This window comes from Odocoileus virginianus, chromosome 27 (genome assembly GCF_023699985.2).
Source record: "Odocoileus virginianus isolate 20LAN1187 ecotype Illinois chromosome 27, Ovbor_1.2, whole genome shotgun sequence".
Lineage (NCBI taxonomy): Eukaryota > Metazoa > Chordata > Mammalia > Artiodactyla > Cervidae > Odocoileus > Odocoileus virginianus.
In genome coordinates, this window is record NC_069700.1 from 41,603,517 (window position 1) to 41,621,350 (window position 17,834).

The 17,834-nt window shown below is 37.0% G+C and overlaps 1 pseudogene; it reads left to right on the plus strand.

Moving 5' to 3' along the window:
- The first annotated feature begins 5,752 nt into the window (after positions 1–5,752).
- LOC110150228 (EF-hand calcium-binding domain-containing protein 14-like) overlaps positions 5,753–17,834 on the plus strand; it is a 33,544-nt pseudogene continuing 21,462 nt past the window's right edge.

The window sequence follows — 17,834 nt, forward strand, 5'->3', positions numbered from 1 at the left end:
ATTATATATCTAACTATATATAACCTTTAAGGTTACCCTCCACTCACAGTGTAAAGTCCAGTATTCTTAGGACAATATGTAAGAATCTATATACATTCAATAGAGTGAATTCTAATTTTTTCTAAATTTAGAATTCTAAATATTTAAATAATCATGAATCTTGTAATTTAAAATTAATTTTTGAAAATGCATCATTCTGGTCAGTCATCTTACAAAGAATTTAACACACTTATTTTTCTCTCTTATACCATGTGAGCAGTTATGTGGCATTGTGTTAAGAGGTCTGTTTAAGATCTGTCCTTTCAGTACACTTGATTAGAAGAATCATAGCACTCAATTGGGCTCTTAAGTATCTTGCATATTTGTGTAAGGCCCTGAAAAATGGATATTACATGTCCTATAGGCATTGAAATTGGTACAGTCTACTTTCAGAAGATTTCTTGTAAGGGTTTCCTAAAGTATTACAAAGAAGTCAGAGCCTCCTCTGCTCAGGAGTTATATTTCTTGCATGAATATAAATAAAATAGCAATTTAGTTTATGCAACCATTTCTTTGTACTTAATGTGTGCCAACTCACAAGAGGGAACACACTCAGTGGACTTTGAAGTCAGCTTTATAAATTAAAGACCAGATGTTAGATGGTGAAGAATTTACCAAAAGAATGCCCTGTGTGCAAATGGCCCAGGGGCTTAGCTAGCTTTTTTTTTTGTGAGATACTGCTTTAGATTATATTATGCTCACATTTTTTTAAACTTCTTCTGCAAAAGAATCTGTTGAGAAATTCAGATTTAATTTTGAATTAACAAATCTGTAAGAATGCTTGTGGTACTGCATCTTTTGTAATAAAGTACTTTGCTCATTATTTCCTAAATAACTAAAATTACTTCAAATAACTAAGTTTCTTATAAGTAACTAACTTCTTCAGTAAAATTTAAGTCAGTGTTGATAGTTTATTTTATACTATTTTAAGGATATCAATGAGATCTCATTTTTATTTTGATTGATTTCTTTCTGTATCATTTTTTAATACATATACAAGCTAAGTTTTGGCACCAATATGCTCACATTTAAACCATAAAAATTCTTAGATTGAATCATAATAGTAATAAATTATTCATTCATATAAAATAGCAATTTTCATTATGGGATGTATAAGAAAAGATCCTAATTTTGTGATAAGTGGTTACAGTTTGTACTCTTTCCTATTTGTTTCTCTTTAGAGGAACTGTTAGAATTTCAGTTTTAATCATATAATATTGATATATGTAATAAATATATGGTGCTTCCCTGGCAGCTCAGAGGTAAAGAATCATTTTGCCAATGCAGGAGACCTCAATTCGATCCCTGGGTAGGGTAGATCCCCCAGAGAAGGAAATGGCAACCCACTCCAGTGTCCTTGTCTGGGAAATCTCATGGACAGACAAGCCTGACAAGTTACAGTCCATGAGGTCTCAAAGAGTCAGATGCGACTTAGTGACTAAATAACAAAAATTAAATATATAATGATTATTTCAACCAAATGAACTGTTTAAGTCAGATAAGTAGAAATTTCAGTAAATATCTAAACACATGCAATATTGATTCCCAATTTCAGATCAGAAATCTAAAATGCAAGTCACTGAGCTTTTCCTGTAAAGCACCAGATAGTGAATATTTTAGGCTTTGTAGGCTGCATGGTCTCTACTGCAGCTCAATTTGGTTGCAGTAAAATATCTGTAGACAGCCTTGGAATCAATAGTGTGGCCGTGGCCCATGAAACTTACAAGGCAGGCAACAGGCTGGATTTGACCCACAAGCCATAGGTTTTTGACCCCTGAACTTCGATGTTCAGATACATATGCTTCAATTGTGACTGAATTGTCACTGTGCTGTTTTGTTTTTTAATTTTTTGAAACACATCTGATTTATAATGTTGTGTTAATTTCTGCTGCACAGCAAAGTGACTTAGCCAACACACTCTTTTTCATATTGTTTTCCATTTTGGTTTATCACGGGGTATTGAATATAGTCTCCTGTGCTATACACTAGGACATTGTTGTTGATCCATCCTATATATTGATGTAATAGCTTACAGTTGCTAATTCCACTGTTGTTTAGGAATTCAATCTATCCTTTCCCAGCAGTATGACTTGATTAGCTAGTTCTCTATATTTCAAATTCTTAAATTTTCTAATGGAAATATCTATTTTGTAAAAAGGTTTGAAATGATTACCCACTAATTCACCTAAAGTACTTGGCAGAGGGCATCTCGACACATGAAAAGCAGTTAATAAACCTTAGCAGTATTATTACTTTTTTCTAAGATTATATATATTTTGTAATATAATATATATAAAATATGAAGGTTTTTTTTCTCACGAAGATTATATATTACATAATTCACAAGGTATGTCATTTATTCAATTCAACCTAACACAGATATTATTTATTTAGGAACAATTGCTCTTGACATTTTTGTTGCCTAATAACTTCAGTGATTCCCCTACCCCCTTAGTCTTGTATGTCATGCTACTCAAAATGCTTCAAAGAATTCTGTATTACTTTAATTAAATTTTCACTTAGTCAATTACATGTACAAATTTGGGACAGACAAAACACGTAATGCTAAAGTCCAGACACATTAAGATTAAAGAAAGCCAGATTATGTGCTGAATTTAATTGACCCAGATTCACATTAAAGCAAGTGATTCTGAGGTTTTCACATGTTAATTACCAGTTATATGGAACAGCAAACTTATAATGAAATAAATTTGGCCTTGAAAGTAAGGGAAATGAAATATATGCTTTTGATATTTCAAATAGTACAAATTGGCAAAATCTAGGCTTCATAAATTATATGTATGATTGACAATTATAAAAATATGTTAGTGAAATGTTCCTTTATACCATGTATACATATACATATTCATATAAATGTATATATGACTATATAATTATTTGAATATATTGCATACATCTTTGCCTCAATGAGATTTTTTCCTTAGTATATTTATTTATTAAACTTAGTTGACTTACAATGCTTCAAGTGCTCAGCAAGCTGATTAAGTTATACATATATACACACATTACTTTTAAAATTATTTTCCTTTATAGGTTATTACAAGATATTGACTATAGTTCCCTGCACTATACAGTAAATCTTTGCCGCTTGCTGTATATCTATTTTTTTAACTATAAATTTAGCATTTGACTCATACTCAATCAAACAAGCAGAATCTAAATGTCATAAAATTTTTAGTTAGGCAAAAGTTAATAAATTTTCTAAAATATATATATTATACATGTTGTTTATATATATATATATATATGTATATAAAAGATTTTCTACTAAGCTTGATAAGGGTTTGAAAAAGAACATCAAAAAAGAGAAGAGATGGAGAAGCTGGAAAACATAACCTAAATGATTGGGAGCACTGAATATGAAATAGAAAAAGGTGAAACAAACTGGATTAAAGTAAAGGATCATCATATAGTCCAGTTGTTTTTAAATGTGACTACTCATTAGAAACATATCTGGAGTCCTGGAGAAAAAAGACAAAAAAACAATACTTAGGCATTTGTATTTTTCAAAAAATTCCAAAATAACTCTGATATGCATCTGGATTTTAAATAGTGATTGCAGGTTTTTCTATTAAATTGTAGTTTGGGTGATGCAGAGTTTTATTAATTTTCTTTTGACCAATCATAATACAATGGTATTGAGTATTAGTCACCTGAGCACAATAGTAAAAGATATTTATCTGTTTTCACAATCAATATCCAGACAAAAAATAAAAGATAATTACAACTGCAAGCCATAATGGGAACATGATTAGCTTAACAATATAAACTAATTACATATAATTTGGGGGTCTAGCAAAGTGATGCGGTATGTGGAAGTGCATACATGCACATATTTTAATCTTCCCAGCCAGTCTATGTCTTTTGGTTGGTGAATTTAATCCATTTACATTTAAGGTAATTATCAATATGTATGATCTAGTCAGTTCATTTCAGTTCAGTTGCTCAGTCGTGTCCAACACTTTGTGACCCCATGGACTGCTGCATGCCAGGTTTCCCTGTCCATTACCAACTCCCAGAGCTTGCTCAAACTCGTGTCCATCGAGCCAGTGATGCCATCCAACCATGTCATCCTCTGTTGTCCCCTTCTCCTCATGTCTTCAATCTTTCCCAGCATCAGGGTTTTTTCCAATCAGTCAGTTCTTTGCATCACGTGGCCAAAGTATTGGAGCCTCAGCTGCAGCATCAATCCTTCCAAAGAATATTCAGGACTGATTTCCTTTAGGATGGACTGGTGATCCTATTATCATTTTCTTAATTGTTTTGGGTTTATTTTCTGTAGGTAGGTCTTTTCCTTCTCTTGTGTTTTCTGCCTAGAGAAGGTATTTTAGCATTTGTTGTTAAGTTGGTTTGGTGGTGCTGAATTCTGTTAACTTTTGCTTGTCTGGAAAGCTTTGGGTTTCTCCATCAAATCTGAATGAAAGTCTTCCTAAGTAAAGTTTTCTTGGTTGTAGCCTCTTTCATTTCATCACTTTAAATATATCATGCCATTCCCTTCTGACTTGTAGAGTTTCTGTTGAAAAATCAGCTGACAACCTGATGGGGGTTCCCATGTATGTTATTTGTCATTTTTCCCTTGCTGCTTTTAATATTTTATCTTTTTTGATTTTTGTCAGCTTGATTACTATGTGTCTTGGTGTGTTCCTCCTTGGGTTTATCCTGCCTGGGACTCTCTGTGCTTCCTGGACTTGGTTTTCTTTTTACTTTCCTTTGTTAGGCAAAGAAAGTGAAAGTCACTCAGTCATGCCCAGCTATTTGCAACCCCTGGACTGTACAGTTCATGGAATTCTCCAGGCCAGAATACTCGAGTGGGTAGCTGTTCCCTTTTCCAGGGGATCTTCCCAACCCAGAGATCAAACCTGTGTCTCCCACATTGCAGGAAGATTCTTTACCAGCTGAGCCACCAGGGAAGCCCCTTATTAGGGAAGATTTCAGCTATTATCTCTAAAAATATTGTCCCAGGTCCTTTCTCTCTCTCTTCTCCTTGGGACCTCTGTAATGTGAATGTTGGTGCATTTAATGTCCTAGAAGTCTCTCAGGCTGTCTTCATTTTTTTTTTTTCCATTCTTTTTTCTATATTCTATTCTGCAGCAGTGATTTCCACCCTTCTGTCCTCCAAGTCATTTATCTGTTCTGCCTCAGTTATTCTGCTACTGATTCTTTCTAATGTATTATTCATCTCTGTTTGTTCTTTGGTTCTTCTAGGTCTTTGGTAAACATTTCTTGTATCTTCTCCATTGCTTTCTGAAGATCCTGGATCATCTTCACTATCATTATTCTGAATTCTTATTCTGGAAGTTTGCCTGTCTCCATTTCCTTTAGTTTTTTTTTTTTTTTTTCCTCCTGGGGTTTTATCTTGTCCCTTCATCTGTGACAGAGCTTTCTGCTTTTTCATCCTGATTAAATTTCTGGTATGTGGTTTTTGTTTTAGCCACTGTGGGACTGGGGTTCTTCTTGTTTTTTTCTGTCTGCCCTCTGATGGAGGAGGCTAAGGAGCTTGTGTAAGCTTCCTCATGGTAGGGACTGGTGGTGGGAAAAACTGAGTCTTGCTCTGGTGGTTAGGGCCTTGCTCAGTAAAGCTTTAATCCAATTATCTGCTGATTATTGGAGTTGTGATCCCAGCCTGATAGTTGTTTGGCCTGAGGTGACCTAGCCCTGGTGTCTAGGGGCACTATGACTATGGTCATTAACTATGGTTAATAATGACCTCCAAGAGGGCTTACAACTAGGGGAACCTTCCCAGACCACTGCTCCCAATGCCCCTGTCCCTGTGATGAGACCCTGCCATCCCACACCTCCACCAGGAGACCCTCCAACACTAGCAGGTAGTTTTGGTTCAGTCTTCTGTGGAGTCTCTGTGCCTTTCCCCTCGGTCTTGGTGTGTGCAAGATTTTGTGTGTGCACTTCAATACTGGAGTCTCTGTTTCCTCCAGTCCTGTGGAAGTCCTATAATCAAATCCTGCTGGTCTTCCAGTTCAGACTGCATGAAGATTCCCTTTGTCAGGTCCCCAACCTGGGAAGCCCCTCTCTTACTCTAGTTCTAGAGGCTGGAAGTCTGAGATCAGGGTGTCATCTTGGTCATCTGAGGGTCCTCTCACAGGATCAGACTACTCTTGGCACCCTCAGAGGGATGGAAGACCCTCAATAAACAGATATGTTGTTCATAATCAACCTTTCCCTGTTAAGTCATCATCCTACAACACGAGCAAGGCTATTAAACTTGCACTTAAGGGTCTTGGGGTATTCTGATTATTTATTTCTTTTAATATGATATTTCCAATTTTTATCTTGTGTAATCTGGTACAAACCAACTAAAATCATACTGTTTTATTTTTAATTTACTTATAGTTTGATGCAGTATGATATCTTATACCCAAGGTTTACTTTTTCAGAGAGGTATGACTTCTCAACTGGGCATGTATACCCAGAAATCAATGAATTATCCTATTTCTCTAAAAATATACTGAGTTTGAAGTATTAGAAGAAAATTAAACTGTTTACTGAACTCCATGGGTAACTTGTAGAGGCAAAATTACAAACACATTGCTATCAGTATGTATTTTGACTATTGAAAGTTTTACATATTTCAATATTTTATCTATTTTTATTTTTTAAGATACTTGATATAGACCACTTTTAAAGTCTTTATTAAATTTCTTGCAATATTGTTTATGTTTTATGTTTTTTTTTTTTAGCTGTGAGGTTTGTGGAATCTTAGCTCCCTGAGTGATCAAACCCATACCCCCTGCATGGGAAGGTGAGGTCTTAACTACTTGACCACCAGGGAGGTCCTCATAATTCCAGATTTTAAACAACTATTTCAAATCACTTTTGAGAGCACGGGTAGTGAAGACATTGACAAATGTTTACTAGAAATATCTTTTCTTCCCTATGTATAAATGATTATCATGATTTCACTAATAAAATATCTTAGAATTTTTCCATTTAGCCCATATGTTTTTGAAAAAGAAAAGAAAGAAAAGAAAACAGTAAATCACCAGCAGCCAGGTTATGGATTGAGCAACTCTCATTACTTTTGGTTTATTTCAAAGCCTCAATCTGTAAGATATGTAAGGAATTATTGAGCAGTCTTTTCTCATTTGATTCTAAAAACTGTGCGACAGAAATCAACATACCTAAAATACATAAATATTGAAATGTGTGGTTCACCTCAAATGTCTAAAGCTCTGGAGCTTTCCCCGCAGAGACAAACTAAGCTTAACTTAATTGAGAAAGGAGGAAGGAAGTAGTTGAAAAGCAACACAGAATTGTTTTTAGAGAATAATGGTAAACTTTTATCCCCCTGAAAGGATAAATTTTTTAACTATAATATAGCTTTTCCCAATACAAATCAAAATAAACTCCAAAAGTATCCATTGCATAATTTTATGAGTTTTAAAATATGCTTCCTAAAAAAAAGTACAGGTAATTTTTCTTGTGGTTTATTGGTGATCCTGAAGATTGTGTTTTTTTGGGGGGGGGGGGAAGTGTGGTTTGACTTGTCATCTTTGTTGTTTATAGTTTTTTAATCTTTCTAATCCGCAGTGTAAAGATTAAATGAGATGAATAATATTACAGTATGAACATTTAATAAAGATTAGTTTCTTTTACATTCTTTAATGCTAGTGTGCATCCAAGGGTATAAAAAATGTCATTAAGTTGGGATTATGGTAGTCTTTGGATTTTTGTTTTTTATTTTTCTTTTGGATTTGGCTTTATTTGTGTTTAAAGTTAACATTTTTAAGGAACATGGCAGGCAACTGCTCTAATGTTGATTTGTTACCTCTCTGCATAGAAATCAGCCTTTGAATGATAATTTGTGCTTTCATGCTCAGCTGGAATTGAACTTGCATATCTTATGTCTCCTGCATTGGCAGGCATGTTCTTTACCATTAGCACCACCTTGGAAGCCCTTCTTGAAAACTTGTAGAAGAAGGCAATTCAGCAAAACTGGTTGAAGTGAGTAAAACAAGACAGGGTTTAGAAGCAACCAGTGAAGTCAAGGCTCATTCACCACTAAGAAAAGGCAGGGGTTCACCTTCTTTCCCAATAGTACATTGGTGACATGTTGGTAGTTTGAAATTGACCATTGTAGGTCAGAAATGCTACAAATCAAGATTGCCTTTCTTTTTTCTCTCTTCCTTTTTTCCCCGTATCTAGAGCCAGCTCTTACAGATTCACAAGCCATGGGATTAGTCTTGACCTATCATGATTGTATGATGATAGTTTCTGATCAAGATTTAAATGTATTTTTTTTTAGGTTTATAAAATATTGCAATGATATTCTCAGAACTGTAAGTGGAATGAATAGGGAAATAAGATAAATGAGTGACAATCAAGAGTAATAATATTACTTTTATTTTAGATGGTGGGCTATAATTTATTTTATTTATTTATTATAATTTATTCATTTAACACTTCTTGTTTTTTTTTTTCATATATCCTGCATGCCAAATGTTATACCAGGTGCAAGTGTTTTGAAGATGAATAAGAAGACCTTTCAGTCACAAAGTTCATATCTAAAGGCATAGTCACATAAACAGAGAATACATATTAAATACAAATGTGAAGCTATGTAGGGGATATTGTAGGAGCATCTAAGAAGAGAACGCTTAACAAGTTATGACTGATTCCTACAGGATGTAGCACCTAATTTTTCAATAAAACTTCTTGGGATATAGGTATTATTAAATGAGTAACAAAGAAATGAATCCTGCCACCTAAACTCTGATATTTAACAGTATATATTTAAGATTCCTAGATCTATCTAAACAAAAACAACTTTCCAATCTAAAACAGACCTCTTCACTCTTTGGGTCTAGTTATCCATCCATCATGATATCATGGCATCCTCTGTGTTCAAACTGCCAAAGAGGATTTAGTTTTTTCTCAGACTATGCAACAGTTAGGTACATGTAATGGAAAGAAAAGCAACATTTTGGGTATGTGTGTGTGTGTGTGTGTGTGTGTGTGTGTGTGTGTGTTTTAAGAGATCTGATAGCTGTATCCACAGATTACTTGATTAAATTGTGTTTCTGCATATGCTGAAGAAAATACGTTTTGTACATGGAAGATAAGAGGGATTTATAAGACCTTGCTTGAATGATAATTTCTTTAAATTGTTGCCAAAAATTAAATACTTGAATCTACAGGCTATTCCCAGGTTGCACTGAATGTGTTTTGAAGATTCCCAGAGGTACTATTGCTGTCTTTGTAAATGACAGTAATTAATAACAGAATGCCATAACTATGGCTTTTATTAAGTCATTAGCAATGAAAGTGATAAACTCCATATTAGAACTTTGGACAATGACTACAGACACTAGAGAAATCATCCAAAAATCTGAGGCCTAAGTAATGAAATCTGTCCACCCTGACTAAATATGAACATGATACTTGTGGCTCCCAAGCCATTATGATAAAACAACAGGTTTCCATGATATGTCACTAACTGGTATTTTCATCAGCTGGTTTATGTTAAGCATCTGTCAGGGAGGTGTCATTAGTAAATTTCCAAGGATGTTTCCCACAGTATTTTCCAGTGATGATGCAAAAAATGTATGGAAGATACAAAAATGGTTCTTGAAAATAAATCTGTCACAGGGTGATATTTAGCCAACTCTAAACAAAAGCAGCTTAACATCCGTGGAACTGTCTGTATAGAGAAACATTGTCAGAATTGATGTATGGGAAATTAAATCAGTGACCTTGGTTACTGCAGTAGCAAAAAATTGCTAACTGGATCCAATAGGTTGGCTTAGAGGGATAAGTGGGAAAACTATACAAAAGAAGCAAATTTTAAAATAGAAATAATAATCAATAGCCTAGTGGTGTATTATATCTTCAAAATACTTCTAGGAGCATCATCTCATTTAATTATAACAAATTCTTTGTCAAAAAGTAGATATTTTTGTGACCATGCTGCATATGAAGTTTAGAAGTATTATTTAATTTGTTTAAAGACACAGGGCTAAAAAGAGTTAAATTGAAAATTGATCAGCAGTGTTTAGAAGGAAATGGCACTCCACTCCGGTATTCTTGCCTGGAGAATTCCATGGACAGAGCTTGGCGGGCTACAGTCTCTACCTCTCTTTTGAAATGCAAAGAAAAATGTGATACATTTCTTCCCAAATTCTTTGCAGGAAATGTAGGTAGGCTTCAAAAGTGAAAATGGTTAAGCAAGTGATTTTATAGACATTCAACTTCCCTTTCAAGACAGGCATGCTGGATAATTCCTGAGTGTAGAGGAGAAAATCTTTCTGTGAGAAGGAAAATTTACTGCCTGGTAATAGCAGGGGAATTTCCTTGAGAGTATCTAAGAATATCAATATTGTGTAATGTAATTACTGTTGAGGTTTGGCTTTTGAAAATATGTAGACTAAGTGGCAAGGAGTACATGAAACTTACATTTAATTCAACTTATTGAGCAGCATTTAGTCCAAAGATCCAAATGTTATAGGCTACAGAGATGAACACAATCAGGTATCTGTCATCTAGGCATTTATAATTTACTTGATGAAATGACAAAAGATCTTTAATATAGCATTGCAGTAAATATCAATACTACAGAAAAGGTAACTATACAGTGAAAGACCAAGGGAAAGAAAGAGTGTTTTCTTTGAGAAGGAGAAATGGAAGAGGTGATAAGAATGAAGGTAGGGAATGGACAGCTGGCAATGTCAGGAAGGAGTGAGCTGAGGAAAGATGTGCTGAGAGAGAGGGTGAGGCCGGTCTGATGAGGTCGGCACAGGGGGGCCCCACCAGGGAGACTGAGGAGAACCTGAGGGCACAGCAGTGACACAAAGCCGGGATGAAGAGAGAGTAGACTTCTGCCGTGTCCACTCAAGGTGAAGTTCACTTCCAAATCAGTGTCCATGGAGGGAAAAGTGGGGGAAGAATAAGGTAATTTCAGTGGGTGAATGAATGAAAAATAGACTGAAGATGGGGATGAGGTGGGTGGGTTATATTTCTTTATGAAACGGTGAGCAGCAAAGAGTCTCAAGGCTGAGGGAGAAGAATCTGCAGGGAGAGCTGGGATGAGGGAGAAATACTCGATGTGGGGAAGGATTACCTCAGTGGAGGCAGAGTTTCCCTGCCCAGGGACAGTGGGGGCCCAGCTCTGAGTAGAAAGAGGGAATCTTCTTCAGCTCACTCTAGAAGAAACAAAGGGCACACGGATGGATAAGGGTATGTTGACAAATAAAAGTGACTGGAAACTGGAAATATTCACCTGTAATTGTTTCAGTTTTCCATTTGAGATCGAGTTACCAAAAGAGTGTGTGGGGCAGGATAAGCTTGAAAATGAGACAGTCGTTGAGGGGAAAGAAGGTGGTGCTGAAAACAAATAACTGAGATTTGAGGTCCCAGCTCTTTGCGAACATCATTATTCTGTTTTTCTGATCTATATGGTCACTTGGTTTTACACAGCAGACCTTAGGAAACCACTTAGGTATAAAGAAAGGGGCTGAGATTGAGTCACGATTACGATTTTCCCCAGATGTTTCCTGTGAAAGGGCAGGAGGATAAGATTATTGAAACTGTAGTGACCAACATTTCAGAAGAGCAGAAGACAAAAAGGTGATCAAAAGCATTTTATGTATGAGAGGAATAGAGAGAGGTGGAGCCTCAGTTATGGGATTGGAAAGAAATCCTAACAGAAAACAATATCCTTGAGGTGGTCAGATGATGAGATAAAACTAATGTCTGATTGGAACAATTCAAAGTGATGAGAAATGGCAGGGGTGTGTGGGAGTGTGTGTGTTTGCACACTCACACCTACCCACGTGCACTCTAGCTTCTTTTTGGTGTTTCTTTTTCACAACTCCCAATCTTACTTCTCTGTGCCATAATTTTAATTGTTGCCCAAATACACAATTTATACATTCAGAGCCCTGTCCCTAAACAAATCCCACCGCAACAGCAGTGCCTTCTCTCAGACCTTATGCAGGGAGGCCTTTTGGACAAACAGCAGTTTCCTGTCTAGCTGATTCAGCATAGGAGGTGAGGGTCGGCTCTCATACACGAGGCAGCTGATGAAGACAAAATGAGCTTAACAGCTAAACTGTAGACAATTCAATATTCTCAGCAGGTGAGCTTTGTTAAGTTTGGATCTACAGATTTCTAACTTCTGTAGTCACTACTGCTTTAATTGGGGTTGATTTATTGTTGCACCAGCTATTGTACATGCTTAAAGCACAGATTCCTGTAACTGCTCTACTGAGGTCACTGTGTACAATTTAAGGGCTTCCACTAGGTAATACTGTTCCCAAGTGGAGCAAATATTAGAAACACAAATGAAATGCAAGTTTGCATACAATTAAAGTGTTACATCTATAGGTTCTGAAATTGGTAAGAGATTATTTTAATTTAATATGGCATGAAGTTATTTTCATTATTTTTTTTTGAAAAGCAACTGTTTATTAGAACCAATACCAGAGTATGAAAAGTGGGAAGAGAGAAGGTTGGGAGGGGGAAGAGAATGAGATCTGCATCAGATGTCAGTTGTGAAACACAAAAATTTAAAAATTTTAAATATTTATAAAAGTCAAATAATGAGATAAAAGGTGAATGTTTATATAATATATAGATATAATGTAATCAATAATATATCATATATAATATATATTATAATTATATTACATATAATATATATTATATGTATAATATATAATATTATAATTTTATAATATATTATAACCATATTAGACATTGTATATATATAATATGTATATATGATTGTGTATATATATATCACTTTTCCCAAAATAAATCAAAAGTAGACATATTTGGCTGAAATAAAACCAAGAAACACAACCAAAACTCTCCTACAAACTAAAAATATCCATAGAGAATTCAATTTCCCATTTTTACATTCAGAAATCTGACAACAAAGTGTGATTTGTTTTTCTACTCAGGATGGTACCTAGGGCTGAAAGAAGCCCAGCCTCAGGTTCCTCTCAGCTCCCATCCTGTGGAAAGGGGTGGGAAGACCTGTGGGTCATGGGCGAATCAACTCCTGGCTACTTGGCAGGATGTCTGACTGTTCTCTATCCATGGTCCAGGACTCCCCAGAACCTCCTGGTGCTTTCAGCGCAGTGGGCAGAAGAGCAGAGTCCATAAAACACAGAACTGGAATGTGACTGTGGCAAGAGGCCAGAACACTGTGCCTTTTTGTGGGTTTTACGTCTAGGGCCAAGGAGAAGGAGAGGAGAACAAACGTTACTGGGAAGAGGATCTGGCCGAGCCCCTAAACTGAGATGGAGAGTAAGGCTCTTGAGTCCATGCCTGGGCAAATAGAAATAGTGTGCAAAGGTTTCCCAAACCAGAGGGAAAAATGGTTGAAGCCAAGCTCAAATTCTGGACACTGAGAGAGAAGTGGCAGATGCTGAATGCAGGGAATTGGATGACATTTTCAGGAGTATCAGTGCCCAATTCTGAGGGTTAAACCTATCTCTAGAAAAAAAAAATTTTTTTTTCTAATGTTGCTTTTTTTTGATGGAGGATGGAGGAAGATTGCCAGCTCATTCCTGTGAGGCTTGGGTACAGATATTACAAATGGGTGAAGTGACCCAGCGCTTCTGGGATCAGTTCAGGGAGCAATAAACAATGATATAAATCAAGTACACTGTGTGTACTTTGCTCCTGAGACAGTTCCAGTCTGTTCCAAGCCCATGGGGAATGAAACCCCAACTCCCAACCTGCAGAGAAATCTTGGATCTCAAACAGCCTCTCTTTGTGGATGAAAGACATAGAAAATACTAAGTGCCTTCCGCTGGCAAGGCACTTAATTAAGTCCGAAGTAAGTCTGGACTATTAAGATTCTAAAAGTCGTGAAAACACTGTCAACATCTGAATGAGCAGCTTTGACCAGTGGTGGGGCCAAAGAATTTGCTGAGGTCAATAAATGCTTCTAAGCTTGGTACAGCTTAGTGAGGACAAAAGCCAATGGCAGGCCTAGACTTCAGCTCAAGGTAGCCTCCACCAAGAACTCTAAATGTATCCTGCTGACTATGATTTCAGTGCCTCACAATACCCCTGTGAAATAGGTCAGTACTATTACCCCCATTTGACATATAGGAAACTGAGGCATTGATAAGAGTGACTTTCCCGAGGTCAGACATTATGAATCATCAAGAACTTGACACACACAATTAGCATCCACTCAATTGCCTGTTCCACTCCCTGGAGCATTTTTGTTCTCACAGTGCACTTCATGCAAAAGAAGACATGAGACACACCTCACTCTGCAAACTAGATGAACTCAATCAGCCTGCAAGTATTAATGGCTGGCCTATTATTTATCTGGCATAATGCAAGGAACCTTGGAGAAGAAACAAACTGCTTCTGAAAGTCATGCATTAATGAGTGTTTTGAAAATAACATTGCATTTTAAACATTAAGGGCATGCATTATTTTGTAAAGAAATACTCAGTTTACCCTAAGTGTTGAAGGACTATGTCACACCAATTTCTCAAAGTTCTGTGCTAAGTAACATAAATTAATATTCAGAATAAAGCAAGATCCCACTCAAAAAATAAAACTAAGACCCATTTCCTCAGTGGTGGCTCAGGTAGTGCTCGAATCTCCAACGCTGGTGGGGAAAGGATCACAACAGCGGTGACAGCAGCTGCATCCTCCACAGGCTAAGCTAGGAGCCGGGGTACCACCAAACACCCTGCTGCCACTCGTCTCTCCCTCACAGTACGGCTACACAGTCCTGGAATTCTCCAGGCCAGAATACTGGAGTGGGGAGCCTCTCCCTTTTCTAGGGCATCTTCCCAACCCAGGGATCGAACCCAGGTCTCCCGCACTGCAGACAGACTCCTTACCAGCTGAGTCACCAGGGAAGCCCACCCAGGGGCAACATCTGTCCAATTTTCTGACTCAACTCAACCGCAGGAGTTGCAGTATCTTCACAACAGGCCAAGATGGAGGAGATAGATGCATGTGTGCTAAGTCACTTCATGCTTTGTGACAGTATGGACTGTTGCCTGCCAGGCTCCTCTGTCCATGGCATTCTCCAGGCAAGAATATTGAAGTGGACTGCCACCCTCTACCCCACGGGGTCTTCCAGACCCAGGGGTCTGTCTCGTGTCTTCTGTCTCCTGCCTTGGCAGGCTGGTTGTTTACAGCTGGTGCTGCCTGGGAAGCCCACGGAGACACATGCTGACACTTGTTTTTCCATTATATTCACTCTTGATGGGATATTGACAGAAATTTTGTTAAAGAATTTTCAAAGCTCCCCTCAGCCATTCCTCAGTTTTCTCTTGACCTGCTTTATCTTTGTCTTCTTTGCACGTTACAATGTCCCAACTCAGCATTTAAATAGGGATAGATCATTACTGAGGGGAGACAGTAATAAATTGAAATGGGTTCTTAGAATCTTCATTCCAACCAGAAATATATTTCCCAGAACATCTCACAGCCAAACAATGAACTTGCTCTACTTTTGGAAAATTTACATTCTTTTATTCACTTACAAAAGCTTAAAACTCAATATACCTGTGTATGTATATGTGTATATACATATAATTTTTCCATATTACCGGCACCTTTCTAGATGTTATGGGAATATAAAAAGGTGAAACCTAGACCATGACCTCAAGTCTTGACAATCTAAATGGGACGGACTAGCATCACTTAGGGAAATACAGGGCCAGGCACACAAGATGGGATGTGAGAGTGAATCACCCTCATGATATGTCTTCACCCAGCAAACATCAATGGGGCTCCTTGCCTCAGATGCTCTTCTATGGCTGAGCATACAGCATTGAACAGAGCTGATGACAAACCTGCTCTTATGTGGCCCATGGTGCCATGAACAGACAATCAGCAAGATAAACACGTAGACACACTAAAGAATAAAGAAAGCTAAATATAGACAATGAGGAAGAGAGGGGCCCAAGACACATTGTGGTTTGGCTGGGAATTTAGGTAGAATGTCCAGTGAAAGATGAACTGTCTGGGAATCTGAAGGAGGTGAAGGAAATTAACCAGCCATGCAGATAACTGGGAAAATACGTTTCAGGCAGAGGAGCTGTCAAATGCAAAAGGGCTGAGGCAGAAGTATGCTCAAAGAAGAAGAACAGGGAATCAGATCACTATATGTAGGTCATTGTGAGAACTTTGGCTTTCACCTGGAGTGATAACAAGGGATAGAAATCAAGAAGTAGGTAGAGAGTGTAAAACATTAATAAACAAAAACCCCAATTAAATAGATCCAGCAGTGGAGGTTCTCGAGCCCTGCAATAACAGTAGAGTTCATCAGGAAGAAGGAGGACTTACTTTCCTTGCTGACCAGGGCTCAGCCAATGAAAAGCCATGGGATCTTTAATTATAGCCCTCCCACCTTCCTTTCCCTACTATAAAAGCAGCTCCCTCCCTTGCCATATGGGGACTTGCACTTGGCTCCCCACAGCTGTGGAACCCAAACTGTAATTCTCTGCTGATCCTGAATAAACCCATTTTCACTGGAGAAATATCTGGCCATTTGTTTGTTTCAGAATATGAGAAAAAATAAATACAAGATGTGAAATTTCCACCAGGTTCAGGTGGGTGGATAGAATAATAGCACAATACTAGCAAAGACATAATAGGAATTACTTTAGAGGCCATGATGTTAAGGCGTCTGGCATTATTTAAGTAGAAAAACATCCTATGACTGGATAATGATGGTGGGACTAAACTACTGATGACCTTGGAAGACATGAAAATAGGCTTACATGTGATAAAAGAGAAACACTGGGAATCTGGAAGCTTTTGACCACCAAAGCTTGAATAAATTGGAGAGAGACCAGTTCAGGACAAGACATAAAAGAAATAGAGAAAAAAAGAAAACTGATTTCTATAGCAGTTTAAAAAACCAAACCTCTATTCTAGCCCTCAATGGACTTTGAATTTCTGCCCATGGTTTATAAACTTGAGTGGTTTTGTTTGAACAGGACCCTTGATAATAATGTAAGAATTATAGTTTGAGGTAGAAAAGAACAGCAGGTGAAGGGGAAAAACAGGAGGGATAGAAATAGGAAAAGAAGTAAATAAATACTTAGGTAAGCTAGAAGAGCTGGAGCTCTGTTAACGATTTCTAACAATCTGATATTAATAAAGTTTTAATGTGTTAGCATTTATTGCAGTGGGGTAACCTGCTTTAGACTACTTCCCGCTGGTTCTTCAGCTGTCAACATTTTGAGATTAGTGTTTTGAAGCATATTTTTCTAACAGTAAAATTAAAAAGTGTTTTAATGTCTACCTCCTACTGCCTCCCTGACATGGAAAGATTTTCACATGAGTTTATACAGGAGGTAAAAATAAAAACTTTTACTGAGCCATTGGACTGTGAAATGCAGTAAATTTCCTGGCAAGACTAGAACAGTGTTTATGACTGTGGGAGACTCACTGACTACAGGGTATACTTTTCGTGGGTTGAGAATTTGGGAAATTCTATTTTCTATATATGACCTTTAGCAAGTATAGAGGATGGGAGAAAAATTCTTTACAACCCTGACTGGTTTACAAAGTCATCTCCATTAATTTTGGTTGTCAATGCTGGTGCATGGTTAAACTAAGTGAAATTCAGATCAGCTTGAAAATGTGAGCTGGAAATGTTCATGTTTCTGGGCAAAATCAGAAAGTTACAATTAAGGGAGTTTAAAGAAGAGTGATAAAGAAAAACAAAATTTCAAATATGTTTAATGAATTTCTAGTGATCAATTCATGTCAACACTTGTCTGTTGCTGTCACTGCTGGGGATGAGTGCATTCTGGGGTGGAAACACC